This window comes from Pseudophryne corroboree, unplaced genomic scaffold (genome assembly GCF_028390025.1).
Source record: "Pseudophryne corroboree isolate aPseCor3 unplaced genomic scaffold, aPseCor3.hap2 scaffold_925, whole genome shotgun sequence".
NCBI classification, from domain to species: domain Eukaryota; kingdom Metazoa; phylum Chordata; class Amphibia; order Anura; family Myobatrachidae; genus Pseudophryne; species Pseudophryne corroboree.
In genome coordinates this window covers 122,501-145,000 of record NW_026970505.1, presented here as the reverse complement: position 1 = coordinate 145,000, position 22,500 = coordinate 122,501, and the positions used below count along the sequence as shown (strand labels likewise).

The following is a 22,500-nucleotide window of genomic DNA, read 5'->3' as shown; positions in this document are numbered from 1 at the left end:
TTATGAACCAGTAGTTAGAAGTAGAAAAGTTCGAATAGAAACTACAAAGCTCATCTACAGCCACACCACACTGGATATGCCCAATCTCATCTGATCTTGGAAGCTAAGCAGTGTTGGGCCTGGTTAGTACTTGGATGGGAGACCACCTGGGAATACAAGGTGCTGTAGATATTTTTATACTGCCAACACCGTTCTGTTGATGCATTCCATTTTCAAACGTATTCATTTATGAACCAGTAGTTAGAAGTAGAAAAGTTCTAACAGAAACCACAAAGCTCTTCTACAGCCACACCACACTGGATACGCCCAATCTCATCTGATCTTGGAAGCTAAGCAGTGTTGGGCCTGGTTAGTACTTGGATGGGAGACCACCTGGGAATACAAGGTGCTGTCGATATTTTTATACTGCCAACACCGTTCTGTTGATGCATTCCATTTTAAAACGTATTCATTTATGAACCAGTAGTTAGAAGTAGAAAAGTTCTAACAGAAACCACAAAGCTCATTTACAGCCACACCACACTGGATACGCCCAATCTCATCTGATCTTGGAAGCTAAGCAGTGTTGGGCCTGGTTAGTACTTGGATGGGAGACCACCTGGGAATACAAGGTGCTGTAGATATTTTTATACTGCCAACACCGTTCTGTTGATGCATTCCATTTTCAAACGTATTCATTTATGAACCAGTAGTTAGAAGTAGAAAAGTTCTAACAGAAACCACAAAGTTCATCTACAGCCACACCACACTGGATATGCCCAATCTCATCTGATCTTGGAAGCAAAGCAGTGTTGGGCCTGGTTAGTACTTGGATGGGAGACCACCTGGGAATACAAGGTGCTGTAGATATTTTTATACTGCCAACACCGTTCTGTTGATGCATTCCATTTTCAAACGTATTCATTTATGAACCAGTAGTTAGAAGTAGAAAAGTTCTAACAGAAACCACAAAGTTCATCTACAGCCACACCACACTGGATATGCCCAAGCTCATCTGATCTTGGAAGCTAAGCAGTGTTGGGCCTGGTTAGTACTTGGATGGGAGACCACCTGGGAATACAAGGTGCTGTAGATATTTTTATACTGCCAACACCGTTCTGTTGATGCATTCCATTTTCAAACATATTCATTTATGAACCAGTAGTTAGAAGTAGAAAAGTTCTAATAGAAACTACAAAGCTCATCTACAGCCACACCACACTGGATATGCCCAATCTCATCTGATCTTGGAAGCTAAGCAGTGTTGGGCCTGGTTAGTACTTGGATGGGAGACCACCTGGGAATACAAGGTGCTGTAGATATTTTTATACTGCCAACACCGTTCTGTTGATGCATTCCATTTTCAAACGTATTCATTTATGAACCAGTAGTTAGAAGTAGAAAAGTTCTAACAGAAACCACAAAGCTCTTCTACAGCCACACCACACTGGATACGCCCAATCTCATCTGATCTTGGAAGCTAAGCAGTGTTGGGCCTGGTTAGTATTTGGATGGGAGACCACCTGGGAATACAAGTAGCTGTAGATATTTTTATACTGCCAACACCGTTCTGTTGATGCATTCCATTTTCAAACGTATTCATTTATGAACCAGTAGTTAGAAGTAGAAAAGTTCTAACAGAAACCACAAAGCTCATCTACAGCCACACCACACTGGATACGCCCAATCTCATCTGATCTTGGAAGCTAAGCAGTGTTGGGCCTGGTTAGTACTTGGATGGGAGACCACCTGGGAATACAAGGTGCTGTAGATATTTTTATACTGCCAACACCGTTCTGTTGATGCATTCCATTTTCAAACGTATTCATTTATGAACCAGTAGTTAGAAGTAGAAAAGTTCTAACAGAAACCACAAAGTTCATCTACAGCCACACGAACTGGATACGTCCAATCTCACCTGATCTTGGAAGCTAAGCAGTGTTGGTCCTGGTTAGTACTTGGATGGGAGACCACATGGGAATACAAGGTGCTGTAGATATTTTTATACTGCCAACACCGTTCTGTTGATGCATTCAATTTTCAAATGTATTCATTTATGAACCAGTAGTTAGAAGTAGAAAAGTTCAAACAGAAACCACAAAGCTCATCTACAGCCACACCACACTGGATACGCCCAATCTCATCTGATCTTGGAAGCTAAGCAGTGTTGGGCCTGGTTAGTACTTGGATGGGACACCACCTGGGAATACAAGGTGCTGTAGATATTTTTATACTGCCAACACCATTCTGTTGATGCATTCCATTTTCAAATGTATTCATTTATGAACCTGTAGTTAGAAGTAGAAAAGTTCTAACAGAAACCACAAAGCTCATCTAATGCCACACCACACTGGATACGCCCAATCTCAACTGATCTTGAAAGCTAAGCAGTGTTGGGCCTGGTTAGTAATTGGATGGGAGACCACCTGGGAATACAAGGTGCTGTAGATATTTTTATACTACCAACACCGTTCTGTTGATGCATTCCATTTTCAAACGTATTCATTTATGAACCAGTAGTTAGAAGTAGAAAAGTTCTAACAGAAACCATAAAGCTCATCTACAGCCACACCACACTGGATACGCCTGATCTTGGAAGCTAAGCAGTGTTGGGCCTGGTTAGTACTTGGATGGGAGACCACCTGGGAATACAAGGTGCTGTAGATATTTTTATACTGCCAACACCGTTCTGTTGATGCATTCCATTTTCAAACGTATTCATTTATGAACCAGTAGTTAGAAGTAGAAAAGTTCTAACAGAAACCACAAAGCTCATCTACAGCCACACGACACTGGATACGTCCAAACTCATCTGATCTTGGAAGCTAAGCAGTGTTGGGCCTGGTTAGTACTTGGATGGGAGACCACTTGGGAATACAAGGTGCTGTAGATATTTTTATACTGCCAACACCGTTCTGTTGATGCATTCCATTTTAAAACGTATTCATTTATGAACCAGTAGTTAGAAGTAGAAAAGTTCTAACAGAAACCATAAAGCTCATTTACAGCCACACCACACTGGATACGCCCAATCTCATCTGATCTTGGAAGCTAAGCAGTGTTGGGCCTGGTTAGTACTTGGATGGGAGACCACCTGGGAATACAAGGTGCTGTAGATATTTTTATACTGCCAACACCGTTCTGTTGATGCATTCCATTTTCAAACGTATTCATTTATGAACCAGTAGTTAGAAGTAGAAAAGTTCTAACAGAAACCACAAAGTTCATCTACAGCCACACCACACTGGATATGCCCAATCTCATCTGATCTTGGAAGCTAAGCAGTGTTGGGCCTGGTTAGTACTTGGATGGGAGACCACCTGGGAATACAAGGTGCTGTAGATATTTTTATACTGCCAACACCGTTCTGTTGATGCATTCCATTTTCCAACGTATTCATTTATGAACCAGTAGTTAGAAGTAGAAAAGTTCTAACAGAAACCACAAAGTTCATCTACAGCCACACCACACTGGATATGCCCAATCTCATCTGATCTTGGAAGCTAAGCAGTGTTGGGCCTGGTTAGTACTTGGATGGGAGACCACCTGGGAATACAAGGTGCTGTAGATATTTTTATACTGCCAACACCGTTCTGTTGATGCATTCCATTTTCAAACGTATTCATTTATGAACCAGTAGTTAGAAGTAGAAAAGTTCGAATAGAAACTACAAAGCTCATCTACAGCCACACCACACTGGATATGCCCAATCTCATCTGATCTTGGAAGCTAAGCAGTGTTGGGCCTGGTTAGTACTTGGATGGGAGACCACCTGGGAATACAAGGTGCTGTAGATATTTTTATACTGCCAACACCGTTCTGTTGATGCATTCCATTTTCAAACGTATTCATTTATGAACCAGTAGTTAGAAGTAGAAAAGTTCTAACAGAAACCACAAAGCTCTTCTACAGCCACACCACACTGGATACGCCCAATCTCATCTGATCTTGGAAGCTAAGCAGTGTTGGGCCTGGTTAGTACTTGGATGGGAGACCACCTGGGAATACAAGGTGCTGTCGATATTTTTATACTGCCAACACCGTTCTGTTGATGCATTCCATTTTAAAACGTATTCATTTATGAACCAGTAGTTAGAAGTAGAAAAGTTCTAACAGAAACCACAAAGCTCATTTACAGCCACACCACACTGGATACGCCCAATCTCATCTGATCTTGGAAGCTAAGCAGTGTTGGGCCTGGTTAGTACTTGGATGGGAGACCACCTGGGAATACAAGGTGCTGTAGATATTTTTATACTGCCAACACCGTTCTGTTGATGCATTCCATTTTCAAACGTATTCATTTATGAACCAGTAGTTAGAAGTAGAAAAGTTCTAACAGAAACCACAAAGTTCATCTACAGCCACACCACACTGGATATGCCCAATCTCATCTGATCTTGGAAGCAAAGCAGTGTTGGGCCTGGTTAGTACTTGGATGGGAGACCACCTGGGAATACAAGGTGCTGTAGATATTTTTATACTGCCAACACCGTTCTGTTGATGCATTCCATTTTCAAACGTATTCATTTATGAACCAGTAGTTAGAAGTAGAAAAGTTCTAACAGAAACCACAAAGTTCATCTACAGCCACACCACACTGGATATGCCCAAGCTCATCTGATCTTGGAAGCTAAGCAGTGTTGGGCCTGGTTAGTACTTGGATGGGAGACCACCTGGGAATACAAGGTGCTGTAGATATTTTTATACTGCCAACACCGTTCTGTTGATGCATTCCATTTTCAAACATATTCATTTATGAACCAGTAGTTAGAAGTAGAAAAGTTCTAATAGAAACCACAAAGCTCATCTACAGCCACACCACACTGGATATGCCCAATCTCATCTGATCTTGGAAGCTAAGCAGTGTTGGGCCTGGTTAGTACTTGGATGGGAGACCACCTGGGAATACAAGGTGCTGTAGATATTTTTATACTGCCAACACCGTTCTGTTGATGCATTCCATTTTCAAACGTATTCATTTATGAACCAGTAGTTAGAAGTAGAAAAGTTCTAACAGAAACCACAAAGCTCATCTACAGCCACACCACACTGGATACGCCCAATCTCATCTGATCTTGGAAGCTAAGCAGTGTTGGGCCTGGTTAGTATTTGGATGGGAGACCACCTGGGAATACAAGTAGCTGTAGATATTTTTATACTGCCAACACCGTTCTGTTGATGCATTCCATTTTCAAACGTATTCATTTATGAACCAGTAGTTAGAAGTAGAAAAGTTCTAACAGAAACCACAAAGCTCATCTACAGCCACACCACACTGGATACGCCCAATCTCATCTGATCTTGGAAGCTAAGCAGTGTTGGGCCTGGTTAGTACTTGGATGGGAGACCACCTGGGAATACAAGGTGCTGTAGATATTTTTATACTGCCAACACCGTTCTGTTGATGCATTCCATTTTCAAACGTATTCATTTATGAACCAGTAGTTAGAAGTAGAAAAGTTCTAACAGAAACCACAAAGTTCATCTACAGCCACACGAACTGGATACGTCCAATCTCACCTGATCTTGGAAGCTAAGCAGTGTTGGTCCTGGTTAGTACTTGGATGGGAGACCACATGGGAATACAAGGTGCTGTAGATATTTTTATACTGCCAACACCGTTCTGTTGATGCATTCAATTTTCAAATGTATTCATTTATGAACCAGTAGTTAGAAGTAGAAAAGTTCAAACAGAAACCACAAAGCTCATCTACAGCCACACCACACTGGATACGCCCAATCTCATCTGATCTTGGAAGCTAAGCAGTGTTGGGCCTGGTTAGTACTTGGATGGGACACCACCTGGGAATACAAGGTGCTGTAGATATTTTTATACTGCCAACACCATTCTGTTGATGCATTCCATTTTCAAATGTATTCATTTATGAACCTGTAGTTAGAAGTAGAAAAGTTCTAACAGAAACCACAAAGCTCATCTAATGCCACACCACACTGGATACGCCCAATCTCAACTGATCTTGAAAGCTAAGCAGTGTTGGGCCTGGTTAGTAATTGGATGGGAGACCACCTGGGAATACAAGGTGCTGTAGATATTTTTATACTACCAACACCGTTCTGTTGATGCATTCCATTTTCAAACGTATTCATTTATGAACCAGTAGTTAGAAGTAGAAAAGTTCTAACAGAAACCATAAAGCTCATCTACAGCCACACCACACTGGATACGCCTGATCTTGGAAGCTAAGCAGTGTTGGGCCTGGTTAGTACTTGGATGGGAGACCACCTGGGAATACAAGGTGCTGTAGATATTTTTATACTGCCAACACCGTTCTGTTGATGCATTCCATTTTCAAACGTATTCATTTATGAACCAGTAGTTAGAAGTAGAAAAGTTCTAACAGAAACCACAAAGCTCATCTACAGCCACACGACACTGGATACGTCCAAACTCATCTGATCTTGGAAGCTAAGCAGTGTTGGGCCTGGTTAGTACTTGGATGGGAGACCACTTGGGAATACAAGGTGCTGTAGATATTTTTATACTGCCAACACCGTTCTGTTGATGCATTCCATTTTAAAACGTATTCATTTATGAACCAGTAGTTAGAAGTAGAAAAGTTCTAACAGAAACCATAAAGCTCATTTACAGCCACACCACACTGGATACGCCCAATCTCATCTGATCTTGGAAGCTAAGCAGTGTTGGGCCTGGTTAGTACTTGGATGGGAGACCACCTGGGAATACAAGGTGCTGTAGATATTTTTATACTGCCAACACCGTTCTGTTGATGCATTCCATTTTCAAACGTATTCATTTATGAACCAGTAGTTAGAAGTAGAAAAGTTCTAACAGAAACCACAAAGTTCATCTACAGCCACACCACACTGGATATGCCCAATCTCATCTGATCTTGGAAGCTAAGCAGTGTTGGGCCTGGTTAGTACTTGGATGGGAGACCACCTGGGAATACAAGGTGCTGTAGATATTTTTATACTGCCAACACCGTTCTGTTGATGCATTCCATTTTCAAACGTATTCATTTATGAACCAGTAGTTAGAAGTAGAAAAGTTCTAACAGAAACCACAAAGTTCATCTACAGCCACACCACATTGGATATGCCCAATCTCATCTGATCTTGGAAGCTAAGCAGTGTTGGGCCTGGTTAGTACTTGGATGGGAGACCACCTGGGAATACAAGGTGCTGTAGATATTTTTATACTGCCAACACCGTTCTGTTGATGCATTCCATTTTCAAACGTATTCATTTATGAACCAGTAGTTAGAAGTAGAAAAGTTCGAATAGAAACTACAAAGCTCATCTACAGCCACACCACACTGGATATGCCCAATCTCATCTGATCTTGGAAGCTAAGCAGTGTTGGGCCTGGTTAGTACTTGGATGGGAGACCACCTGGGAATACAAGGTGCTGTAGATATTTTTATACTGCCAACACCGTTCTGTTGATGCATTCCATTTTCAAACGTATTCATTTATGAACCAGTAGTTAGAAGTAGAAAAGTTCTAACAGAAACCACAAAGCTCTTCTACAGCCACACCACACTGGATACGCCCAATCTCATCTGATCTTGGAAGCTAAGCAGTGTTGGGCCTGGTTAGTACTTGGATGGGAGACCACCTGGGAATACAAGGTGCTGTCGATATTTTTATACTGCCAACACCGTTCTGTTGATGCATTCCATTTTAAAACGTATTCATTTATGAACCAGTAGTTAGAAGTAGAAAAGTTCTAACAGAAACCACAAAGCTCATTTACAGCCACACCACACTGGATACGCCCAATCTCATCTGATCTTGGAAGCTAAGCAGTGTTGGGCCTGGTTAGTACTTGGATGGGAGACCACCTGGGAATACAAGGTGCTGTAGATATTTTTATACTGCCAACACCGTTCTGTTGATGCATTCCATTTTCAAACGTATTCATTTATGAACCAGTAGTTAGAAGTAGAAAAGTTCTAACAGAAACCACAAAGTTCATCTACAGCCACACCACACTGGATATGCCCAATCTCATCTGATCTTGGAAGCAAAGCAGTGTTGGGCCTGGTTAGTACTTGGATGGGAGACCACCTGGGAATACAAGGTGCTGTAGATATTTTTATACTGCCAACACCGTTCTGTTGATGCATTCCATTTTCAAACGTATTCATTTATGAACCAGTAGTTAGAAGTAGAAAAGTTCTAACAGAAACCACAAAGTTCATCTACAGCCACACCACACTGGATATGCCCAAGCTCATCTGATCTTGGAAGCTAAGCAGTGTTGGGCCTGGTTAGTACTTGGATGGGAGACCACCTGGGAATACAAGGTGCTGTAGATATTTTTATACTGCCAACACCGTTCTGTTGATGCATTCCATTTTCAAACATATTCATTTATGAACCAGTAGTTAGAAGTAGAAAAGTTCTAATAGAAACTACAAAGCTCATCTACAGCCACACCACACTGGATATGCCCAATCTCATCTGATCTTGGAAGCTAAGCAGTGTTGGGCCTGGTTAGTACTTGGATGGGAGACCACCTGGGAATACAAGGTGCTGTAGATATTTTTATACTGCCAACACCGTTCTGTTGATGCATTCCATTTTCAAACGTATTCATTTATGAACCAGTAGTTAGAAGTAGAAAAGTTCTAACAGAAACCACAAAGCTCTTCTACAGCCACACCACACTGGATACGCCCAATCTCATCTGATCTTGGAAGCTAAGCAGTGTTAGGCCTGGTTAGTACTTGGATGGGAGACCACCTGGGAATACAAGGTGCTGTAGATATTTTTATACTGCCAACACCGTTCTGTTGATGCATTCCATTTTCAAGCGTATTCATTTATGAACCAGTAGTTAGAAGTAGAAAAGTTCTAACAGAAACCACAAAGCTCATCTACAGCCACACCACACTGGATACGCCCAATCTCATCTGATCTTGGAAGCTAAGCAGTGTTGGGCCTGGTTAGTATTTGGATGGGAGACCACCTGGGAATACAAGTAGCTGTAGATATTTTTATACTGCCAACACCGTTCTGTTGATGCATTCCATTTTCAAACGTATTCATTTATGAACCAGTAGTTAGAAGTAGAAAAGTTCTAACAGAAACCACAAAGCTCATCTACAGCCACACCACACTGGATACGCCCAATCTCATCTGATCTTGGAAGCTAAGCAGTGTTGGGCCTGGTTAGTACTTGGATGGGAGACCACCTGGGAATACAAGGTGCTGTAGATATTTTTATACTGCCAACACCGTTCTGTTGATGCATTCCATTTTCAAACGTATTCATTTATGAACCAGTAGTTAGAAGTAGAAAAGTTCTAACAGAAACCACAAAGTTCATCTACAGCCACACGAACTGGATACGTCCAATCTCACCTGATCTTGGAAGCTAAGCAGTGTTGGTCCTGGTTAGTACTTGGATGGGAGACCACCTGGGAATACAAGGTGCTGTAGATACTTTTATACTGCCAACACCGTTCTGTTGATGCATTCCATTTTCAAACGTATTCATTTATGAACCAGTAGTTAGAAGTAGAAAAGTTCGAATAGAAACTACAAAGCTCATCTACAGCCACACCACACTGGATATGCCCAATCTCATCTGATCTTGGAAGCTAAGCAGTGTTGGGCCTGGTTAGTACTTGGATGGGAGACCACCTGGGAATACAAGGTGCTGTAGATATTTTTATACTGCCAACACCGTTCTGTTGATGCATTCCATTTTCAAACGTATTCATTTATGAACCAGTAGTTAGAAGTAGAAAAGTTCTAACAGAAACCACAAAGCTCTTCTACAGCCACACCACACTGGATACGCCCAATCTCATCTGATCTTGGAAGCTAAGCAGTGTTGGGCCTGGTTAGTACTTGGATGGGAGACCACCTGGGAATACAAGGTGCTGTCGATATTTTTATACTGCCAACACCGTTCTGTTGATGCATTCCATTTTAAAACGTATTCATTTATGAACCAGTAGTTAGAAGTAGAAAAGTTCTAACAGAAACCACAAAGCTCATTTACAGCCACACCACACTGGATACGCCCAATCTCATCTGATCTTGGAAGCTAAGCAGTGTTGGGCCTGGTTAGTACTTGGATGGGAGACCACCTGGGAATACAAGGTGCTGTAGATATTTTTATACTGCCAACACCGTTCTGTTGATGCATTCCATTTTCAAACGTATTCATTTATGAACCAGTAGTTAGAAGTAGAAAAGTTCTAACAGAAACCACAAAGTTCATCTACAGCCACACCACACTGGATATGCCCAATCTCATCTGATCTTGGAAGCAAAGCAGTGTTGGGCCTGGTTAGTACTTGGATGGGAGACCACCTGGGAATACAAGGTGCTGTAGATATTTTTATACTGCCAACACCGTTCTGTTGATGCATTCCATTTTCAAACGTATTCATTTATGAACCAGTAGTTAGAAGTAGAAAAGTTCTAACAGAAACCACAAAGTTCATCTACAGCCACACCACACTGGATATGCCCAAGCTCATCTGATCTTGGAAGCTAAGCAGTGTTGGGCCTGGTTAGTACTTGGATGGGAGACCACCTGGGAATACAAGGTGCTGTAGATATTTTTATACTGCCAACACCGTTCTGTTGATGCATTCCATTTTCAAACGTATTCATTTATGAACCAGTAGTTAGAAGTAGAAAAGTTCTAACAGAAACCACAAAGCTCATCTACAGCCACACGACACTGGATACGTCCAAACTCATCTGATCTTGGAAGCTAAGCAGTGTTGGGCCTGGTTAGTACTTGGATGGGAGACCACTTGGGAATACAAGGTGCTGTAGATATTTTTATACTGCCAACACCGTTCTGTTGATGCATTCCATTTTAAAACGTATTCATTTATGAACCAGTAGTTAGAAGTAGAAAAGTTCTAACAGAAACCATAAAGCTCATTTACAGCCACACCACACTGGATACGCCCAATCTCATCTGATCTTGGAAGCTAAGCAGTGTTGGGCCTGGTTAGTACTTGGATGGGAGACCACCTGGGAATACAAGGTGCTGTAGATATTTTTATACTGCCAACACCGTTCTGTTGATGCATTCCATTTTCAAACGTATTCATTTATGAACCAGTAGTTAGAAGTAGAAAAGTTCTAACAGAAACCACAAAGTTCATCTACAGCCACACCACACTGGATATGCCCAATCTCATCTGATCTTGGAAGCTAAGCAGTGTTGGGCCTGGTTAGTACTTGGATGGGAGACCACCTGGGAATACAAGGTGCTGTAGATATTTTTATACTGCCAACACCGTTCTGTTGATGCATTCCATTTTCAAACGTATTCATTTATGAACCAGTAGTTAGAAGTAGAAAAGTTCTAACAGAAACCACAAAGTTCATCTACAGCCACACCACACTGGATATGCCCAATCTCATCTGATCTTGGAAGCTAAGCAGTGTTGGGCCTGGTTAGTACTTGGATGGGAGACCACCTGGGAATACAAGGTGCTGTAGATATTTTTATACTGCCAACACCGTTCTGTTGATGCATTCCATTTTCAAACGTATTCATTTATGAACCAGTAGTTAGAAGTAGAAAAGTTCGAATAGAAACTACAAAGCTCATCTACAGCCACACCACACTGGATATGCCCAATCTCATCTGATCTTGGAAGCTAAGCAGTGTTGGGCCTGGTTAGTACTTGGATGGGAGACCACCTGGGAATACAAGGTGCTGTAGATATTTTTATACTGCCAACACCGTTCTGTTGATGCATTCCATTTTCAAACGTATTCATTTATGAACCAGTAGTTAGAAGTAGAAAAGTTCTAACAGAAACCACAAAGCTCTTCTACAGCCACACCACACTGGATACGCCCAATCTCATCTGATCTTGGAAGCTAAGCAGTGTTGGGCCTGGTTAGTACTTGGATGGGAGACCACCTGGGAATACAAGGTGCTGTCGATATTTTTATACTGCCAACACCGTTCTGTTGATGCATTCCATTTTAAAACGTATTCATTTATGAACCAGTAGTTAGAAGTAGAAAAGTTCTAACAGAAACCACAAAGCTCATTTACAGCCACACCACACTGGATACGCCCAATCTCATCTGATCTTGGAAGCTAAGCAGTGTTGGGCCTGGTTAGTACTTGGATGGGAGACCACCTGGGAATACAAGGTGCTGTAGATATTTTTATACTGCCAACACCGTTCTGTTGATGCATTCCATTTTCAAACGTATTCATTTATGAACCAGTAGTTAGAAGTAGAAAAGTTCTAACAGAAACCACAAAGTTCATCTACAGCCACACCACACTGGATATGCCCAATCTCATCTGATCTTGGAAGCAAAGCAGTGTTGGGCCTGGTTAGTACTTGGATGGGAGACCACCTGGGAATACAAGGTGCTGTAGATATTTTTATACTGCCAACACCGTTCTGTTGATGCATTCCATTTTCAAACGTATTCATTTATGAACCAGTAGTTAGAAGTAGAAAAGTTCTAACAGAAACCACAAAGTTCATCTACAGCCACACCACACTGGATATGCCCAAGCTCATCTGATCTTGGAAGCTAAGCAGTGTTGGGCCTGGTTAGTACTTGGATGGGAGACCACCTGGGAATACAAGGTGCTGTAGATATTTTTATACTGCCAACACCGTTCTGTTGATGCATTCCATTTTCAAACATATTCATTTATGAACCAGTAGTTAGAAGTAGAAAAGTTCTAATAGAAACTACAAAGCTCATCTACAGCCACACCACACTGGATATGCCCAATCTCATCTGATCTTGGAAGCTAAGCAGTGTTGGGCCTGGTTAGTACTTGGATGGGAGACCACCTGGGAATACAAGGTGCTGTAGATATTTTTATACTGCCAACACCGTTCTGTTGATGCATTCCATTTTCAAACGTATTCATTTATGAACCAGTAGTTAGAAGTAGAAAAGTTCTAACAGAAACCACAAAGCTCTTCTACAGCCACACCACACTGGATACGCCCAATCTCATCTGATCTTGGAAGCTAAGCAGTGTTAGGCCTGGTTAGTACTTGGATGGGAGACCACCTGGGAATACAAGGTGCTGTAGATATTTTTATACTGCCAACACCGTTCTGTTGATGCATTCCATTTTCAAACGTATTCATTTATGAACCAGTAGTTAGAAGTAGAAAAGTTCTAACAGAAACCACAAAGCTCATCTACAGCCACACCACACTGGATACGCCCAATCTCATCTGATCTTGGAAGCTAAGCAGTGTTGGGCCTGGTTAGTATTTGGATGGGAGACCACCTGGGAATACAAGTAGCTGTAGATATTTTTATACTGCCAACACCGTTCTGTTGATGCATTCCATTTTCAAACGTATTCATTTATGAACCAGTAGTTAGAAGTAGAAAAGTTCTAACAGAAACCACAAAGCTCATCTACAGCCACACCACACTGGATACGCCCAATCTCATCTGATCTTGGAAGCTAAGCAGTGTTGGGCCTGGTTAGTACTTGGATGGGAGACCACCTGGGAATACAAGGTGCTGTAGATATTTTTATACTGCCAACACCGTTCTGTTGATGCATTCCATTTTCAAACGTATTCATTTATGAACCAGTAGTTAGAAGTAGAAAAGTTCTAACAGAAACCACAAAGTTCATCTACAGCCACACCACACTGGATACGTCCAATCTCACCTGATCTTGGAAGCTAAGCAGTGTTGGTCCTGGTTAGTACTTGGATGGGAGACCACCTGGGAATACAAGGTGCTGTAGATATTTTTATACTGCCAACACCGTTCTGTTGATGCATTCCATTTTCAAACGTATTCATTTATGAACCAGTAGTTAGAAGTAGAAAAGTTCGAATAGAAACTACAAAGCTCATCTACAGCCACACCACACTGGATATGCCCAATCTCATCTGATCTTGGAAGCTAAGCAGTGTTGGGCCTGGTTAGTACTTGGATGGGAGACCACCTGGGAATACAAGGTGCTGTAGATATTTTTATACTGCCAACACCGTTCTGTTGATGCATTCCATTTTCAAACGTATTCATTTATGAACCAGTAGTTAGAAGTAGAAAAGTTCTAACAGAAACCACAAAGCTCTTCTACAGCCACACCACACTGGATACGCCCAATCTCATCTGATCTTGGAAGCTAAGCAGTGTTGGGCCTGGTTAGTACTTGGATGGGAGACCACCTGGGAATACAAGGTGCTGTCGATATTTTTATACTGCCAACACCGTTCTGTTGATGCATTCCATTTTAAAACGTATTCATTTATGAACCAGTAGTTAGAAGTAGAAAAGTTCTAACAGAAACCACAAAGCTCATTTACAGCCACACCACACTGGATACGCCCAATCTCATCTGATCTTGGAAGCTAAGCAGTGTTGGGCCTGGTTAGTACTTGGATGGGAGACCACCTGGGAATACAAGGTGCTGTAGATATTTTTATACTGCCAACACCGTTCTGTTGATGCATTCCATTTTCAAACGTATTCATTTATGAACCAGTAGTTAGAAGTAGAAAAGTTCTAACAGAAACCACAAAGTTCATCTACAGCCACACCACACTGGATATGCCCAATCTCATCTGATCTTGGAAGCAAAGCAGTGTTGGGCCTGGTTAGTACTTGGATGGGAGACCACCTGGGAATACAAGGTGCTGTAGATATTTTTATACTGCCAACACCGTTCTGTTGATGCATTCCATTTTCAAACGTATTCATTTATGAACCAGTAGTTAGAAGTAGAAAAGTTCTAACAGAAACCACAAAGTTCATCTACAGCCACACCACACTGGATATGCCCAAGCTCATCTGATCTTGGAAGCTAAGCAGTGTTGGGCCTGGTTAGTACTTGGATGGGAGACCACCTGGGAATACAAGGTGCTGTAGATATTTTTATACTGCCAACACCGTTCTGTTGATGCATTCCATTTTCAAACATATTCATTTATGAACCAGTAGTTAGAAGTAGAAAAGTTCTAATAGAAACTACAAAGCTCATCTACAGCCACACCACACTGGATATGCCCAATCTCATCTGATCTTGGAAGCTAAGCAGTGTTGGGCCTGGTTAGTACTTGGATGGGAGACCACCTGGGAATACAAGGTGCTGTAGATATTTTTATATTGCCAACACCGTTCTGTTGATGCATTCCATTTTCAAACGTATTCATTTATGAACCAGTAGTTAGAAGTAGAAAAGTTCTAACAGAAACCACAAAGCTCTTCTACAGCCACACCACACTGGATACGCCCAATCTCATCTGATCTTGGAAGCTAAGCAGTGTTAGGCCTGGTTAGTACTTGGATGGGAGACCACCTGGGAATACAAGGTGCTGTAGATATTTTTATACTGCCAACACCGTTCTGTTGATGCATTCCATTTTCAAACGTATTCATTTATGAACCAGTAGTTAGAAGTAGAAAAGTTCTAACAGAAACCACAAAGCTCATCTACAGCCACACCACACTGGATACGCCCAATCTCATCTGATCTTGGAAGCTAAGCAGTGTTGGGCCTGGTTAGTATTTGGATGGGAGACCACCTGGGAATACAAGTAGCTGTAGATATTTTTATACTGCCAACACCGTTCTGTTGATGCATTCCATTTTCAAACGTATTCATTTATGAACCAGTAGTTAGAAGTAGAAAAGTTCTAACAGAAACCACAAAGTTCATCTACAGCCACACGAACTGGATACGTCCAATCTCACCTGATCTTGGAAGCTAAGCAGTGTTGGTCCTGGTTAGTACTTGGATGGGAGACCACATGGGAATACAAGGTGCTGTAGATATTTTTATACTGCCAACACCGTTCTGTTGATGCATTCAATTTTCAAATGTATTCATTTATGAACCAGTAGTTAGAAGTAGAAAAGTTCAAACAGAAACCACAAAGCTCATCTACAGCCACACCACACTGGATACGCCCAATCTCATCTGATCTTGGAAGCTAAGCAGTGTTGGGCCTGGTTAGTACTTGGATGGGACACCACCTGGGAATACAAGGTGCTGTAGATATTTTTATACTGCCAACACCATTCTGTTGATGCATTCCATTTTCAAATGTATTCATTTATGAACCTGTAGTTAGAAGTAGAAAAGTTCTAACAGAAACCACAAAGCTCATCTAATGCCACACCACACTGGATACGCCCAATCTCAACTGATCTTGAAAGCTAAGCAGTGTTGGGCCTGGTTAGTAATTGGATGGGAGACCACCTGGGAATACAAGGTGCTGTAGATATTTTTATACTACCAACACCGTTCTGTTGATGCATTCCATTTTCAAACGTATTCATTTATGAACCAGTAGTTAGAAGTAGAAAAGTTCTAACAGAAACCATAAAGCTCATCTACAGCCACACCACACTGGATACGCCTGATCTTGGAAGCTAAGCAGTGTTGGGCCTGGTTAGTACTTGGATGGGAGACCACCTGGGAATACAAGGTGCTGTAGATATTTTTATACTGCCAACACCGTTCTGTTGATGCATTCCATTTTCAAACGTATTCATTTATGAACCAGTAGTTAGAAGTAGAAAAGTTCTAACAGAAACCACAAAGCTCATCTACAGCCACACGACACTGGATACGTCCAAACTCATCTGATCTTGGAAGCTAAGCAGTGTTGGGCCTGGTTAGTACTTGGATGGGAGACCACTTGGGAATACAAGGTGCTGTAGATATTTTTATACTGCCAACACCGTTCTGTTGATGCATTCAATTTTCAAATGTATTCATTTATGAACCAGTAGTTAGAAGTAGAAAAGTTCAAACAGAAACCACAAAGCTCATCTACAGCCGCACCACACTGGATACGCCCAATCTCATCTGATCTTGGAAGCTAAGCAGTGTTGGGCCTGGTTAGTACTTGGATGGGAGACCACCTGGGAATACAAGGTGCTGTAGATATTTTTATACTGCCAACACCGTTCTGTTGATGCATTCCATTTTCAAATGTATTCATTTATGAACCAGTAGTTAGAAGTAGAAAAGTTCTAACAGAAACCACAAAGCTCATCTAATGCCACACCACACTGGATACGCCCAATCTCAACTGATCTTGGAAGCTAAGCAGTGTTGGGCCTGGTTAGTAATTGGATGGGAGACCACCTGGGAATACAAGGTGCTGTAGATATTTTTATACTACCAACACCGTTCTGTTGATGCATTCCATTTTCAAACGTATTCATTTATGAACCAGTAGTTAGAATTAGAAAAGTTCTAACAGAAACCATAAAGCTCATCTACAGCCACACCACACTGGATACGCCCAATCTTGTCTGATCTTGGAAGCTAAGCAGTGTTGGGCCTGGTTAGTACTTGGATGGGAGACCACCTGGGAATACAAGGTGCTGTAAATATTTTTATACTGCCAACACCGTTCTGTTGATGCATTCCATTTTCAAACGTATTCATTTATGAACCAGTAGTTAGAAGTAGAAAAGTTCTAACAGAAACCACAAAGCTCATCTACAGCCACACGACACTGGATACGTCCAATCTCCTCTGATCTTGGAAGCTAAGCAGTGTTGGGCCTGGTTAGTACTTGGATGGGAGACCACTTGGGAATACAAGGTGCTGTAGATATTTTTATACTGCCAACACCGTTCTGTTGATGCATTCAATTTTCAAATGTATTCATTTATGAACCAGTAGTTAGAAGTAGAAAAGTTCAAACAGAAACCACAAAGCTCATCTACAGCCGCACCACACTGGATACGCCCAATCTCATCTGATCGTGGAAGCTAAGCAGTGTTGGGCCTGGTTAGTACTTGGATGGGAGACCACCTGGGAATACAAGGTGCTGTAGATATTTTTATACTGCCAACACCGTTCTGTTGATGCATTCCATTTTCAAATGTATTCATTTATGAACCAGTAGTTAGAAGTAGAAAAGTTCTAACAGAAACCACAAAGCTCATCTAATGCCACACCACACTGGATACGCCCAATCTCAACTGATCTTGGAAGCTAAGCAGTGTTGGGCCTGGTTAGAAATTGGATGGGAGACCACCTGGGAATACAAGGTGCTGTAGATATTTTTATACTACCAACACCGTTCTGTTGATGCATTCCATTTTCAAACGTATTCATTTATGAACCAGTAGTTAGAAGTAGAAAAGTTCTAACAGAAACCATAAAGCTCATCTACAGCCACACCACACTGGATACGCCCAATCTCATCTGATCTTGGAAGCTAAGCAGTGTTGGGCCTGGTTAGTACTTGGATGGGAGACCACCTGGGAATACAAGGTGCTGTAGATATTTTTATACTGCCAACACCGTTCTGTTGATGCATTCCATTTTCAAACGTATTCATTTATGAACCAGTAGTTAGAAGTAGAAAAGTTCTAACAGAAACCACAAAGCTCATCTACAGCCACACGACACTGGATACGTCCAATCTCATCTGATCTTGGAAGCTAAGCAGTGTTGGGCCTGGTTAGTACTTGGATGGGAGACCACTTGGGAATACAAGGTGCTGTAGATATTTTTATACTGCCAACACCGTTCTGTTGATGCATTCAATTTTCAAATGTATTCATTTATGAACCAGTAGTTAGAAGTAGAAAAGTTCAAACAGAAACCACAAAGCTCATCTACAGCCGCACCACACTGGATACGCCCAATCTCATCTGATCTTGGAAGCTAAGCAGTGTTGGGCCTGGTTAGTACTTGGATGGGAGACCACCTGGGAGTACAAGGTGCTGTAGATATTTTTATACTGCCAACACCGTTCTGTTGATGCATTCCATTTTCAAACGTATTCATTTATGAACCAGTAGTTAGAAGTAGAAAAGTTCTAACAGAAACCATAAAGCTCATCTACAGCCACACCACACTGGATATGCCTGATCTTGGAAGCTAAGTAGTGTTGGGCCTGGTTAATACTTGGATGGGAGACCACCTGGGAATAGAAGGTGCTGTAGATATTTTTATACTACCAACACCGTTCTGTTGATGCATTCCATTTTCAAACGTATTCATTTATGAACCAGTAGTTAGAAGTAGAAAAGTACTAACAGAAACCATAAAGCTCTTCTACAGCCACACCACACTGGATATGCCCAATCTCATCTGATCTTGGAAACTAAGCAGTGTTGGGCCTGGTTAGTACTTGGATGGGAGACCACCTGGGAATACATAGGTGCTGTAGATATTTTTATACTGCCAACACCGTTCTGTTGATGCATTCCATTTTCAAACGTATTCATTTATGAACCAGTAGTTAGAAGTAGAAAAGTTCTAACAGAAACCACAAAGCTCATCTACAGCCACACCACACTGGATACGCCTAATTTTATCTGATCTTGGAAGCTAAGCAGTGTTGGGCCTGGTTAGTACTTGGATGGGAGACCATCTGGGAATACAAGGTGCTGTAGATATTTTTATACTGCCAACACCGTTCTGTTGATGCATTCCATTTTCAAACGTATTCATTTATGAACCAGTAGTTAGAAGTAGAAAAGTTCTAACAGAAACCACAAAGCTCATCTACAGCCACACCACACTGGATACGCCAAATCTCATCTGATCTTGGAAGCTAAGCAGTGTTGGGCCTGGTTAGTACTTGGATGGGAGACCACCTGGGAATACAAGGTGCTGTAGATATTTTTATACTGCCAACACCGTTCTGTTGATGCATTCCATTTTAAAACGTATTCATTTATGAACCAGTAGTTAGAAGTAGAAAAGTTCTAACAGAAACCACAAAGCTCATCTACAGCCACACCACACTGGATACGCCCAATCTCATCTGATCTTGGAAGCTAAGCAGTGTTGGGCCTAGTTAGTACTTGGATGGGAGACCACCTGGGAATACAAGGTGCTGTAGATATTTTTATACTGCCAACACCGTTCTGTTGATTCATTCCATTTTCAAACGTATTCATTTATGAACCAGTAGTTAGAAGTAGAAAAGTTCTAACAGAAACCACAAAGTTCATCTACAGCCACACCACACTGGATACGCCCAATCTCATCTGATCTTGGAAACTAAGCAGTGTTGGGCCTGGTTAGTACTTGGATGGGAGACCACCTGGGAATACAAGGTGCTGTAGATGTTTTTATACTGCCAACACCGTTCTGTTGATGCATTCCATTTTCAAACGTATTCATTTATGAACCAGTAGTTAGAAGTAGAAAAGTTCTAACAGTAACCACAAAGCTCATCTACAGCCACAACACACTGGATACGCCCAATCTCATCTGATCTTGGAAGCTAAGCAGTGTTGGGCCTGGTTAGTACTTGGATGGGAGACCACCTGGAAATACAAGGTGCTGTAGATATTTTTATACTGCCAACACCGTTCTGTTGATGCATTCCATTTTCAAACGTATTCATTTATGAACCAGTAGTTAGAAGTAGAAAAGTTCTAACAGAAACCACAAAGCTCATCTACAGCCACACCACACTGGATACGCCCAATCTCATCTGATCTTGGAAGCTAAGCAGTGTTGGGCCTGGTTAGTACTTGGATGGGAGACCACCTGGGAATACAAGGTGCTGTCGATATTCTTATACTGCCAACACCGTTCTGTTGATGCATTCCATTTTAAAACGTATTCATTTATGAACCAGTAGTTAGAAGTAGAAAAGTTCTAACAGAAACCACAAAGCTCATTTACAGCCACACCACACTGGATACGCCCAATCTCATCTGATCTTGGAAGCTAAGCAGTGTTGGGCCTGGTTAGTACTTGGATGGGAGACCACATGGGAATACAAGGTGCTGTAGATATTTTTATACTGCCAACACCGTTCTGTTGATGCATTCCATTTTCAAACGTATTCATTTATGAACCAGTAGTTAGAAGTAGAAAAGTTCAAACAGAAACCACAAAGCTCATCTACAGCCGCACCACACTGGATACGCCCAATCTCATCTGATCTTGGAAGCTAAGCAGTGTTGGGCCTGGTTAGTACTTGGATGGGAGACCACCTGGGAATACAAGGTGCTGTAGATATTTTTATACTGCCAACACCGTTCTGTTGATGCATTCCATTTTCAAATGTATTCATTTATGAACCAGTAGTTAGAAGTAGAAAAGTTCTAACAGAAACCACAAAGCTCATCTAATGCCACACCACACTGGATACGCCCAATCTCAACTGATCTTGGAAGCTAAGCAGTGTTGGGCCTGGTTAGTAATTGGATGGGAGACCACCTGGGAATACAAGGTGCTGTAGATATTTTTATACTACCAACACCGTTCTGTTGATGCATTCCATTTTCAAACGTATTCATTTATGAACCAGTAGTTAGAATTAGAAAAGTTCTAACAGAAACCATAAAGCTCATCTACAGCCACACCACACTGGATACGCCCAATCTTGTCTGATCTTGGAAGCTAAGCAGTGTTGGGCCTGGTTAGTACTTGGATGGGAGACCACCTGGGAATACAAGGTGCTGTAAATATTTTTATACTGCCAACACCGTTCTGTTGATGCATTCCATTTTCAAACGTATTCATTTATGAACCAGTAGTTAGAAGTAGAAAAGTTCTAACAGAAACCACAAAGCTCATCTACAGCCACACGACACTGGATACGTCCAATCTCCTCTGATCTTGGAAGCTAAGCAGTGTTGGGCCTGGTTAGTACTTGGATGGGAGACCACTTGGGAATACAAGGTGCTGTAGATATTTTTATACTGCCAACACCGTTCTGTTGATGCATTCAATTTTCAAATGTATTCATTTATGAACCAGTAGTTAGAAGTAGAAAAGTTCAAACAGAAACCACAAAGCTCATCTACAGCCGCACCACACTGGATACGCCCAATCTCATCTGATCTTGGAAGCTAAGCAGTGTTGGGCCTGGTTAGTACTTGGATGGGAGACCACCTGGGAATACAAGGTGCTGTAGATATTTTTATACTGCCAACACCGTTCTGTTGATGCATTCCATTTTCAAATGTATTCATTTATGAACCAGTAGTTAGAAGTAGAAAAGTTCTAACAGAAACCACAAAGCTCATCTAATGCCACACCACACTGGATACGCCCAATCTCAACTGATCTTGGAAGCTAAGCAGTGTTGGGCCTGGTTAGAAATTGGATGGGAGACCACCTGGGAATACAAGGTGCTGTAGATATTTTTATACTACCAACACCGTTCTGTTGATGCATTCCATTTTCAAACGTATTCATTTATGAACCAGTAGTTAGAAGTAGAAAAGTTCTAACAGAAACCATAAAGCTCATCTACAGCCACACCACACTGGATACGCCCAATCTCATCTGATCTTGGAAGCTAAGCAGTGTTGGGCCTGGTTAGTACTTGGATGGGAGACCACCTGGGAATACAAGGTGCTGTAGATATTTTTATACTGCCAACACCGTTCTGTTGATGCATTCCATTTTCAAACGTATTCATTTATGAACCAGTAGTTAGAAGTAGAAAAGTTCTAACAGAAACCACAAAGCTCATCTACAGCCACACGACACTGGATACGTCCAATCTCATCTGATCTTGGAAGCTAAGCAGTGTTGGGCCTGGTTAGTACTTGGATGGGAGACCACTTGGGAATACAAGGTGCTGTAGA

General features: G+C 41.7%; 73 non-coding genes and 26 pseudogenes across 73 annotated transcripts; all 99 read left to right on the top strand.

The window, feature by feature from the left end:
- The first annotated feature begins 52 nt into the window (after positions 1-52).
- LOC135047011 (5S ribosomal RNA) lies at positions 53-171 on the top strand. The gene has a single exon (XR_010239085.1). It is a non-coding gene; the product is annotated as a 5S ribosomal RNA (ribosomal RNA).
- A 107-nt stretch (positions 172-278) lies between these two features.
- LOC135046361 (5S ribosomal RNA) lies at positions 279-397 on the top strand. Its single transcript, XR_010238676.1, has one exon. It is a non-coding gene; the product is annotated as a 5S ribosomal RNA (ribosomal RNA).
- A 107-nt stretch (positions 398-504) lies between these two features.
- Positions 505-623, top strand: LOC135046964 (5S ribosomal RNA). The gene has a single exon (XR_010239039.1). It is a non-coding gene; the product is annotated as a 5S ribosomal RNA (ribosomal RNA).
- Positions 624-730: 107 nt separating this feature from the next.
- Positions 731-849, top strand: LOC135047267 (5S ribosomal RNA). The gene has a single exon (XR_010239329.1). It is a non-coding gene; the product is annotated as a 5S ribosomal RNA (ribosomal RNA).
- Positions 850-956: 107 nt separating this feature from the next.
- On the top strand, positions 957-1,075 carry LOC135046442 (5S ribosomal RNA). Its single transcript, XR_010238757.1, has one exon. It is a non-coding gene; the product is annotated as a 5S ribosomal RNA (ribosomal RNA).
- A 107-nt stretch (positions 1,076-1,182) lies between these two features.
- On the top strand, positions 1,183-1,301 carry LOC135047010 (5S ribosomal RNA). Its single transcript, XR_010239084.1, has one exon. It is a non-coding gene; the product is annotated as a 5S ribosomal RNA (ribosomal RNA).
- A 107-nt stretch (positions 1,302-1,408) lies between these two features.
- Positions 1,409-1,527, top strand: LOC135046583 (5S ribosomal RNA; annotated as a pseudogene).
- A 107-nt stretch (positions 1,528-1,634) lies between these two features.
- LOC135046845 (5S ribosomal RNA) lies at positions 1,635-1,753 on the top strand. Its single transcript, XR_010238924.1, has one exon. It is a non-coding gene; the product is annotated as a 5S ribosomal RNA (ribosomal RNA).
- A 107-nt stretch (positions 1,754-1,860) lies between these two features.
- On the top strand, positions 1,861-1,978 carry LOC135046851 (5S ribosomal RNA; annotated as a pseudogene).
- A 107-nt stretch (positions 1,979-2,085) lies between these two features.
- On the top strand, positions 2,086-2,204 carry LOC135047082 (5S ribosomal RNA). The gene has a single exon (XR_010239154.1). It is a non-coding gene; the product is annotated as a 5S ribosomal RNA (ribosomal RNA).
- A 107-nt stretch (positions 2,205-2,311) lies between these two features.
- On the top strand, positions 2,312-2,430 carry LOC135046832 (5S ribosomal RNA; annotated as a pseudogene).
- A 107-nt stretch (positions 2,431-2,537) lies between these two features.
- LOC135046841 (5S ribosomal RNA) lies at positions 2,538-2,646 on the top strand (annotated as a pseudogene).
- Positions 2,647-2,753: 107 nt separating this feature from the next.
- On the top strand, positions 2,754-2,872 carry LOC135046702 (5S ribosomal RNA; annotated as a pseudogene).
- Positions 2,873-2,979: 107 nt separating this feature from the next.
- On the top strand, positions 2,980-3,098 carry LOC135046963 (5S ribosomal RNA). Its single transcript, XR_010239038.1, has one exon. It is a non-coding gene; the product is annotated as a 5S ribosomal RNA (ribosomal RNA).
- Positions 3,099-3,205: 107 nt separating this feature from the next.
- LOC135047009 (5S ribosomal RNA) lies at positions 3,206-3,324 on the top strand. Its single transcript, XR_010239083.1, has one exon. It is a non-coding gene; the product is annotated as a 5S ribosomal RNA (ribosomal RNA).
- A 107-nt stretch (positions 3,325-3,431) lies between these two features.
- On the top strand, positions 3,432-3,550 carry LOC135047008 (5S ribosomal RNA). The gene has a single exon (XR_010239082.1). It is a non-coding gene; the product is annotated as a 5S ribosomal RNA (ribosomal RNA).
- A 107-nt stretch (positions 3,551-3,657) lies between these two features.
- LOC135047007 (5S ribosomal RNA) lies at positions 3,658-3,776 on the top strand. Its single transcript, XR_010239081.1, has one exon. It is a non-coding gene; the product is annotated as a 5S ribosomal RNA (ribosomal RNA).
- A 107-nt stretch (positions 3,777-3,883) lies between these two features.
- Positions 3,884-4,002, top strand: LOC135046360 (5S ribosomal RNA). The gene has a single exon (XR_010238675.1). It is a non-coding gene; the product is annotated as a 5S ribosomal RNA (ribosomal RNA).
- Positions 4,003-4,109: 107 nt separating this feature from the next.
- Positions 4,110-4,228, top strand: LOC135046962 (5S ribosomal RNA). The gene has a single exon (XR_010239037.1). It is a non-coding gene; the product is annotated as a 5S ribosomal RNA (ribosomal RNA).
- A 107-nt stretch (positions 4,229-4,335) lies between these two features.
- On the top strand, positions 4,336-4,454 carry LOC135047266 (5S ribosomal RNA). Its single transcript, XR_010239328.1, has one exon. It is a non-coding gene; the product is annotated as a 5S ribosomal RNA (ribosomal RNA).
- Positions 4,455-4,561: 107 nt separating this feature from the next.
- Positions 4,562-4,680, top strand: LOC135046441 (5S ribosomal RNA). Its single transcript, XR_010238756.1, has one exon. It is a non-coding gene; the product is annotated as a 5S ribosomal RNA (ribosomal RNA).
- Positions 4,681-4,787: 107 nt separating this feature from the next.
- LOC135047006 (5S ribosomal RNA) lies at positions 4,788-4,906 on the top strand. Its single transcript, XR_010239080.1, has one exon. It is a non-coding gene; the product is annotated as a 5S ribosomal RNA (ribosomal RNA).
- Positions 4,907-5,013: 107 nt separating this feature from the next.
- Positions 5,014-5,132, top strand: LOC135046463 (5S ribosomal RNA). Its single transcript, XR_010238778.1, has one exon. It is a non-coding gene; the product is annotated as a 5S ribosomal RNA (ribosomal RNA).
- A 107-nt stretch (positions 5,133-5,239) lies between these two features.
- LOC135046833 (5S ribosomal RNA) lies at positions 5,240-5,358 on the top strand. The gene has a single exon (XR_010238922.1). It is a non-coding gene; the product is annotated as a 5S ribosomal RNA (ribosomal RNA).
- Positions 5,359-5,465: 107 nt separating this feature from the next.
- Positions 5,466-5,583, top strand: LOC135046850 (5S ribosomal RNA; annotated as a pseudogene).
- Positions 5,584-5,690: 107 nt separating this feature from the next.
- LOC135047080 (5S ribosomal RNA) lies at positions 5,691-5,809 on the top strand. The gene has a single exon (XR_010239152.1). It is a non-coding gene; the product is annotated as a 5S ribosomal RNA (ribosomal RNA).
- A 107-nt stretch (positions 5,810-5,916) lies between these two features.
- On the top strand, positions 5,917-6,035 carry LOC135046831 (5S ribosomal RNA; annotated as a pseudogene).
- Positions 6,036-6,142: 107 nt separating this feature from the next.
- Positions 6,143-6,251, top strand: LOC135046840 (5S ribosomal RNA; annotated as a pseudogene).
- Positions 6,252-6,358: 107 nt separating this feature from the next.
- On the top strand, positions 6,359-6,477 carry LOC135046701 (5S ribosomal RNA; annotated as a pseudogene).
- A 107-nt stretch (positions 6,478-6,584) lies between these two features.
- On the top strand, positions 6,585-6,703 carry LOC135046961 (5S ribosomal RNA). Its single transcript, XR_010239036.1, has one exon. It is a non-coding gene; the product is annotated as a 5S ribosomal RNA (ribosomal RNA).
- A 107-nt stretch (positions 6,704-6,810) lies between these two features.
- Positions 6,811-6,929, top strand: LOC135047005 (5S ribosomal RNA). Its single transcript, XR_010239079.1, has one exon. It is a non-coding gene; the product is annotated as a 5S ribosomal RNA (ribosomal RNA).
- Positions 6,930-7,036: 107 nt separating this feature from the next.
- On the top strand, positions 7,037-7,155 carry LOC135047154 (5S ribosomal RNA). Its single transcript, XR_010239223.1, has one exon. It is a non-coding gene; the product is annotated as a 5S ribosomal RNA (ribosomal RNA).
- A 107-nt stretch (positions 7,156-7,262) lies between these two features.
- LOC135047004 (5S ribosomal RNA) lies at positions 7,263-7,381 on the top strand. Its single transcript, XR_010239078.1, has one exon. It is a non-coding gene; the product is annotated as a 5S ribosomal RNA (ribosomal RNA).
- Positions 7,382-7,488: 107 nt separating this feature from the next.
- LOC135046359 (5S ribosomal RNA) lies at positions 7,489-7,607 on the top strand. The gene has a single exon (XR_010238674.1). It is a non-coding gene; the product is annotated as a 5S ribosomal RNA (ribosomal RNA).
- A 107-nt stretch (positions 7,608-7,714) lies between these two features.
- LOC135046960 (5S ribosomal RNA) lies at positions 7,715-7,833 on the top strand. The gene has a single exon (XR_010239035.1). It is a non-coding gene; the product is annotated as a 5S ribosomal RNA (ribosomal RNA).
- A 107-nt stretch (positions 7,834-7,940) lies between these two features.
- On the top strand, positions 7,941-8,059 carry LOC135047265 (5S ribosomal RNA). Its single transcript, XR_010239327.1, has one exon. It is a non-coding gene; the product is annotated as a 5S ribosomal RNA (ribosomal RNA).
- Positions 8,060-8,166: 107 nt separating this feature from the next.
- LOC135046440 (5S ribosomal RNA) lies at positions 8,167-8,285 on the top strand. Its single transcript, XR_010238755.1, has one exon. It is a non-coding gene; the product is annotated as a 5S ribosomal RNA (ribosomal RNA).
- A 107-nt stretch (positions 8,286-8,392) lies between these two features.
- LOC135047003 (5S ribosomal RNA) lies at positions 8,393-8,511 on the top strand. Its single transcript, XR_010239077.1, has one exon. It is a non-coding gene; the product is annotated as a 5S ribosomal RNA (ribosomal RNA).
- A 107-nt stretch (positions 8,512-8,618) lies between these two features.
- On the top strand, positions 8,619-8,737 carry LOC135046448 (5S ribosomal RNA). The gene has a single exon (XR_010238763.1). It is a non-coding gene; the product is annotated as a 5S ribosomal RNA (ribosomal RNA).
- A 107-nt stretch (positions 8,738-8,844) lies between these two features.
- On the top strand, positions 8,845-8,963 carry LOC135046462 (5S ribosomal RNA). Its single transcript, XR_010238777.1, has one exon. It is a non-coding gene; the product is annotated as a 5S ribosomal RNA (ribosomal RNA).
- Positions 8,964-9,070: 107 nt separating this feature from the next.
- On the top strand, positions 9,071-9,189 carry LOC135046822 (5S ribosomal RNA). The gene has a single exon (XR_010238921.1). It is a non-coding gene; the product is annotated as a 5S ribosomal RNA (ribosomal RNA).
- A 107-nt stretch (positions 9,190-9,296) lies between these two features.
- LOC135046847 (5S ribosomal RNA) lies at positions 9,297-9,414 on the top strand (annotated as a pseudogene).
- A 107-nt stretch (positions 9,415-9,521) lies between these two features.
- On the top strand, positions 9,522-9,640 carry LOC135047002 (5S ribosomal RNA). Its single transcript, XR_010239076.1, has one exon. It is a non-coding gene; the product is annotated as a 5S ribosomal RNA (ribosomal RNA).
- A 107-nt stretch (positions 9,641-9,747) lies between these two features.
- On the top strand, positions 9,748-9,866 carry LOC135046357 (5S ribosomal RNA). Its single transcript, XR_010238672.1, has one exon. It is a non-coding gene; the product is annotated as a 5S ribosomal RNA (ribosomal RNA).
- A 107-nt stretch (positions 9,867-9,973) lies between these two features.
- On the top strand, positions 9,974-10,092 carry LOC135046959 (5S ribosomal RNA). Its single transcript, XR_010239034.1, has one exon. It is a non-coding gene; the product is annotated as a 5S ribosomal RNA (ribosomal RNA).
- A 107-nt stretch (positions 10,093-10,199) lies between these two features.
- Positions 10,200-10,318, top strand: LOC135047264 (5S ribosomal RNA). Its single transcript, XR_010239326.1, has one exon. It is a non-coding gene; the product is annotated as a 5S ribosomal RNA (ribosomal RNA).
- A 107-nt stretch (positions 10,319-10,425) lies between these two features.
- LOC135046439 (5S ribosomal RNA) lies at positions 10,426-10,544 on the top strand. The gene has a single exon (XR_010238754.1). It is a non-coding gene; the product is annotated as a 5S ribosomal RNA (ribosomal RNA).
- A 107-nt stretch (positions 10,545-10,651) lies between these two features.
- On the top strand, positions 10,652-10,770 carry LOC135046699 (5S ribosomal RNA; annotated as a pseudogene).
- A 107-nt stretch (positions 10,771-10,877) lies between these two features.
- LOC135046958 (5S ribosomal RNA) lies at positions 10,878-10,996 on the top strand. The gene has a single exon (XR_010239033.1). It is a non-coding gene; the product is annotated as a 5S ribosomal RNA (ribosomal RNA).
- A 107-nt stretch (positions 10,997-11,103) lies between these two features.
- Positions 11,104-11,222, top strand: LOC135047000 (5S ribosomal RNA). Its single transcript, XR_010239074.1, has one exon. It is a non-coding gene; the product is annotated as a 5S ribosomal RNA (ribosomal RNA).
- Positions 11,223-11,329: 107 nt separating this feature from the next.
- On the top strand, positions 11,330-11,448 carry LOC135046999 (5S ribosomal RNA). Its single transcript, XR_010239073.1, has one exon. It is a non-coding gene; the product is annotated as a 5S ribosomal RNA (ribosomal RNA).
- A 107-nt stretch (positions 11,449-11,555) lies between these two features.
- On the top strand, positions 11,556-11,674 carry LOC135046998 (5S ribosomal RNA). The gene has a single exon (XR_010239072.1). It is a non-coding gene; the product is annotated as a 5S ribosomal RNA (ribosomal RNA).
- Positions 11,675-11,781: 107 nt separating this feature from the next.
- LOC135046356 (5S ribosomal RNA) lies at positions 11,782-11,900 on the top strand. The gene has a single exon (XR_010238671.1). It is a non-coding gene; the product is annotated as a 5S ribosomal RNA (ribosomal RNA).
- A 107-nt stretch (positions 11,901-12,007) lies between these two features.
- LOC135046957 (5S ribosomal RNA) lies at positions 12,008-12,126 on the top strand. Its single transcript, XR_010239032.1, has one exon. It is a non-coding gene; the product is annotated as a 5S ribosomal RNA (ribosomal RNA).
- A 107-nt stretch (positions 12,127-12,233) lies between these two features.
- LOC135047261 (5S ribosomal RNA) lies at positions 12,234-12,352 on the top strand. Its single transcript, XR_010239324.1, has one exon. It is a non-coding gene; the product is annotated as a 5S ribosomal RNA (ribosomal RNA).
- Positions 12,353-12,459: 107 nt separating this feature from the next.
- Positions 12,460-12,578, top strand: LOC135046437 (5S ribosomal RNA). Its single transcript, XR_010238752.1, has one exon. It is a non-coding gene; the product is annotated as a 5S ribosomal RNA (ribosomal RNA).
- A 107-nt stretch (positions 12,579-12,685) lies between these two features.
- LOC135046997 (5S ribosomal RNA) lies at positions 12,686-12,804 on the top strand. The gene has a single exon (XR_010239071.1). It is a non-coding gene; the product is annotated as a 5S ribosomal RNA (ribosomal RNA).
- A 107-nt stretch (positions 12,805-12,911) lies between these two features.
- On the top strand, positions 12,912-13,030 carry LOC135046447 (5S ribosomal RNA). The gene has a single exon (XR_010238762.1). It is a non-coding gene; the product is annotated as a 5S ribosomal RNA (ribosomal RNA).
- A 107-nt stretch (positions 13,031-13,137) lies between these two features.
- On the top strand, positions 13,138-13,256 carry LOC135046461 (5S ribosomal RNA). Its single transcript, XR_010238776.1, has one exon. It is a non-coding gene; the product is annotated as a 5S ribosomal RNA (ribosomal RNA).
- A 107-nt stretch (positions 13,257-13,363) lies between these two features.
- LOC135046810 (5S ribosomal RNA) lies at positions 13,364-13,482 on the top strand. The gene has a single exon (XR_010238920.1). It is a non-coding gene; the product is annotated as a 5S ribosomal RNA (ribosomal RNA).
- A 107-nt stretch (positions 13,483-13,589) lies between these two features.
- LOC135046660 (5S ribosomal RNA) lies at positions 13,590-13,708 on the top strand (annotated as a pseudogene).
- A 107-nt stretch (positions 13,709-13,815) lies between these two features.
- On the top strand, positions 13,816-13,934 carry LOC135046996 (5S ribosomal RNA). The gene has a single exon (XR_010239070.1). It is a non-coding gene; the product is annotated as a 5S ribosomal RNA (ribosomal RNA).
- Positions 13,935-14,041: 107 nt separating this feature from the next.
- LOC135046355 (5S ribosomal RNA) lies at positions 14,042-14,160 on the top strand. The gene has a single exon (XR_010238670.1). It is a non-coding gene; the product is annotated as a 5S ribosomal RNA (ribosomal RNA).
- A 107-nt stretch (positions 14,161-14,267) lies between these two features.
- Positions 14,268-14,386, top strand: LOC135046955 (5S ribosomal RNA). Its single transcript, XR_010239030.1, has one exon. It is a non-coding gene; the product is annotated as a 5S ribosomal RNA (ribosomal RNA).
- A 107-nt stretch (positions 14,387-14,493) lies between these two features.
- Positions 14,494-14,612, top strand: LOC135047260 (5S ribosomal RNA). The gene has a single exon (XR_010239323.1). It is a non-coding gene; the product is annotated as a 5S ribosomal RNA (ribosomal RNA).
- Positions 14,613-14,719: 107 nt separating this feature from the next.
- LOC135046436 (5S ribosomal RNA) lies at positions 14,720-14,838 on the top strand. The gene has a single exon (XR_010238751.1). It is a non-coding gene; the product is annotated as a 5S ribosomal RNA (ribosomal RNA).
- A 107-nt stretch (positions 14,839-14,945) lies between these two features.
- On the top strand, positions 14,946-15,064 carry LOC135046995 (5S ribosomal RNA). The gene has a single exon (XR_010239069.1). It is a non-coding gene; the product is annotated as a 5S ribosomal RNA (ribosomal RNA).
- A 107-nt stretch (positions 15,065-15,171) lies between these two features.
- LOC135046446 (5S ribosomal RNA) lies at positions 15,172-15,290 on the top strand. The gene has a single exon (XR_010238761.1). It is a non-coding gene; the product is annotated as a 5S ribosomal RNA (ribosomal RNA).
- Positions 15,291-15,397: 107 nt separating this feature from the next.
- On the top strand, positions 15,398-15,516 carry LOC135046459 (5S ribosomal RNA). The gene has a single exon (XR_010238774.1). It is a non-coding gene; the product is annotated as a 5S ribosomal RNA (ribosomal RNA).
- A 107-nt stretch (positions 15,517-15,623) lies between these two features.
- LOC135046849 (5S ribosomal RNA) lies at positions 15,624-15,741 on the top strand (annotated as a pseudogene).
- Positions 15,742-15,848: 107 nt separating this feature from the next.
- Positions 15,849-15,967, top strand: LOC135047079 (5S ribosomal RNA). The gene has a single exon (XR_010239151.1). It is a non-coding gene; the product is annotated as a 5S ribosomal RNA (ribosomal RNA).
- A 107-nt stretch (positions 15,968-16,074) lies between these two features.
- LOC135046830 (5S ribosomal RNA) lies at positions 16,075-16,193 on the top strand (annotated as a pseudogene).
- A 107-nt stretch (positions 16,194-16,300) lies between these two features.
- On the top strand, positions 16,301-16,409 carry LOC135046838 (5S ribosomal RNA; annotated as a pseudogene).
- Positions 16,410-16,516: 107 nt separating this feature from the next.
- LOC135046698 (5S ribosomal RNA) lies at positions 16,517-16,635 on the top strand (annotated as a pseudogene).
- A 107-nt stretch (positions 16,636-16,742) lies between these two features.
- Positions 16,743-16,861, top strand: LOC135047102 (5S ribosomal RNA). Its single transcript, XR_010239174.1, has one exon. It is a non-coding gene; the product is annotated as a 5S ribosomal RNA (ribosomal RNA).
- Positions 16,862-16,968: 107 nt separating this feature from the next.
- On the top strand, positions 16,969-17,087 carry LOC135046793 (5S ribosomal RNA; annotated as a pseudogene).
- A 107-nt stretch (positions 17,088-17,194) lies between these two features.
- Positions 17,195-17,313, top strand: LOC135046562 (5S ribosomal RNA). Its single transcript, XR_010238874.1, has one exon. It is a non-coding gene; the product is annotated as a 5S ribosomal RNA (ribosomal RNA).
- A 107-nt stretch (positions 17,314-17,420) lies between these two features.
- Positions 17,421-17,539, top strand: LOC135046714 (5S ribosomal RNA; annotated as a pseudogene).
- A 107-nt stretch (positions 17,540-17,646) lies between these two features.
- Positions 17,647-17,765, top strand: LOC135046554 (5S ribosomal RNA). Its single transcript, XR_010238866.1, has one exon. It is a non-coding gene; the product is annotated as a 5S ribosomal RNA (ribosomal RNA).
- Positions 17,766-17,872: 107 nt separating this feature from the next.
- On the top strand, positions 17,873-17,991 carry LOC135046846 (5S ribosomal RNA; annotated as a pseudogene).
- A 107-nt stretch (positions 17,992-18,098) lies between these two features.
- Positions 18,099-18,217, top strand: LOC135046798 (5S ribosomal RNA). Its single transcript, XR_010238918.1, has one exon. It is a non-coding gene; the product is annotated as a 5S ribosomal RNA (ribosomal RNA).
- Positions 18,218-18,324: 107 nt separating this feature from the next.
- LOC135046597 (5S ribosomal RNA) lies at positions 18,325-18,443 on the top strand (annotated as a pseudogene).
- A 107-nt stretch (positions 18,444-18,550) lies between these two features.
- Positions 18,551-18,669, top strand: LOC135047257 (5S ribosomal RNA). Its single transcript, XR_010239320.1, has one exon. It is a non-coding gene; the product is annotated as a 5S ribosomal RNA (ribosomal RNA).
- A 323-nt stretch (positions 18,670-18,992) lies between these two features.
- LOC135046520 (5S ribosomal RNA) lies at positions 18,993-19,112 on the top strand. Its single transcript, XR_010238833.1, has one exon. It is a non-coding gene; the product is annotated as a 5S ribosomal RNA (ribosomal RNA).
- A 107-nt stretch (positions 19,113-19,219) lies between these two features.
- Positions 19,220-19,338, top strand: LOC135046641 (5S ribosomal RNA; annotated as a pseudogene).
- A 107-nt stretch (positions 19,339-19,445) lies between these two features.
- On the top strand, positions 19,446-19,564 carry LOC135047193 (5S ribosomal RNA). The gene has a single exon (XR_010239260.1). It is a non-coding gene; the product is annotated as a 5S ribosomal RNA (ribosomal RNA).
- Positions 19,565-19,671: 107 nt separating this feature from the next.
- LOC135046907 (5S ribosomal RNA) lies at positions 19,672-19,790 on the top strand. The gene has a single exon (XR_010238983.1). It is a non-coding gene; the product is annotated as a 5S ribosomal RNA (ribosomal RNA).
- A 107-nt stretch (positions 19,791-19,897) lies between these two features.
- Positions 19,898-20,016, top strand: LOC135046330 (5S ribosomal RNA). Its single transcript, XR_010238645.1, has one exon. It is a non-coding gene; the product is annotated as a 5S ribosomal RNA (ribosomal RNA).
- Positions 20,017-20,123: 107 nt separating this feature from the next.
- Positions 20,124-20,242, top strand: LOC135046615 (5S ribosomal RNA; annotated as a pseudogene).
- Positions 20,243-20,349: 107 nt separating this feature from the next.
- Positions 20,350-20,468, top strand: LOC135047116 (5S ribosomal RNA). Its single transcript, XR_010239187.1, has one exon. It is a non-coding gene; the product is annotated as a 5S ribosomal RNA (ribosomal RNA).
- Positions 20,469-20,575: 107 nt separating this feature from the next.
- LOC135047044 (5S ribosomal RNA) lies at positions 20,576-20,694 on the top strand. Its single transcript, XR_010239117.1, has one exon. It is a non-coding gene; the product is annotated as a 5S ribosomal RNA (ribosomal RNA).
- A 107-nt stretch (positions 20,695-20,801) lies between these two features.
- Positions 20,802-20,920, top strand: LOC135047101 (5S ribosomal RNA). Its single transcript, XR_010239173.1, has one exon. It is a non-coding gene; the product is annotated as a 5S ribosomal RNA (ribosomal RNA).
- A 107-nt stretch (positions 20,921-21,027) lies between these two features.
- LOC135046792 (5S ribosomal RNA) lies at positions 21,028-21,146 on the top strand (annotated as a pseudogene).
- A 107-nt stretch (positions 21,147-21,253) lies between these two features.
- Positions 21,254-21,372, top strand: LOC135046561 (5S ribosomal RNA). Its single transcript, XR_010238873.1, has one exon. It is a non-coding gene; the product is annotated as a 5S ribosomal RNA (ribosomal RNA).
- A 107-nt stretch (positions 21,373-21,479) lies between these two features.
- Positions 21,480-21,598, top strand: LOC135046713 (5S ribosomal RNA; annotated as a pseudogene).
- Positions 21,599-21,705: 107 nt separating this feature from the next.
- Positions 21,706-21,824, top strand: LOC135047100 (5S ribosomal RNA). The gene has a single exon (XR_010239172.1). It is a non-coding gene; the product is annotated as a 5S ribosomal RNA (ribosomal RNA).
- Positions 21,825-21,931: 107 nt separating this feature from the next.
- LOC135046844 (5S ribosomal RNA) lies at positions 21,932-22,050 on the top strand (annotated as a pseudogene).
- A 107-nt stretch (positions 22,051-22,157) lies between these two features.
- LOC135046786 (5S ribosomal RNA) lies at positions 22,158-22,276 on the top strand. Its single transcript, XR_010238916.1, has one exon. It is a non-coding gene; the product is annotated as a 5S ribosomal RNA (ribosomal RNA).
- A 107-nt stretch (positions 22,277-22,383) lies between these two features.
- Positions 22,384-22,500, top strand: part of LOC135046596 (5S ribosomal RNA) — a 119-nt pseudogene continuing 2 nt past the window's right edge.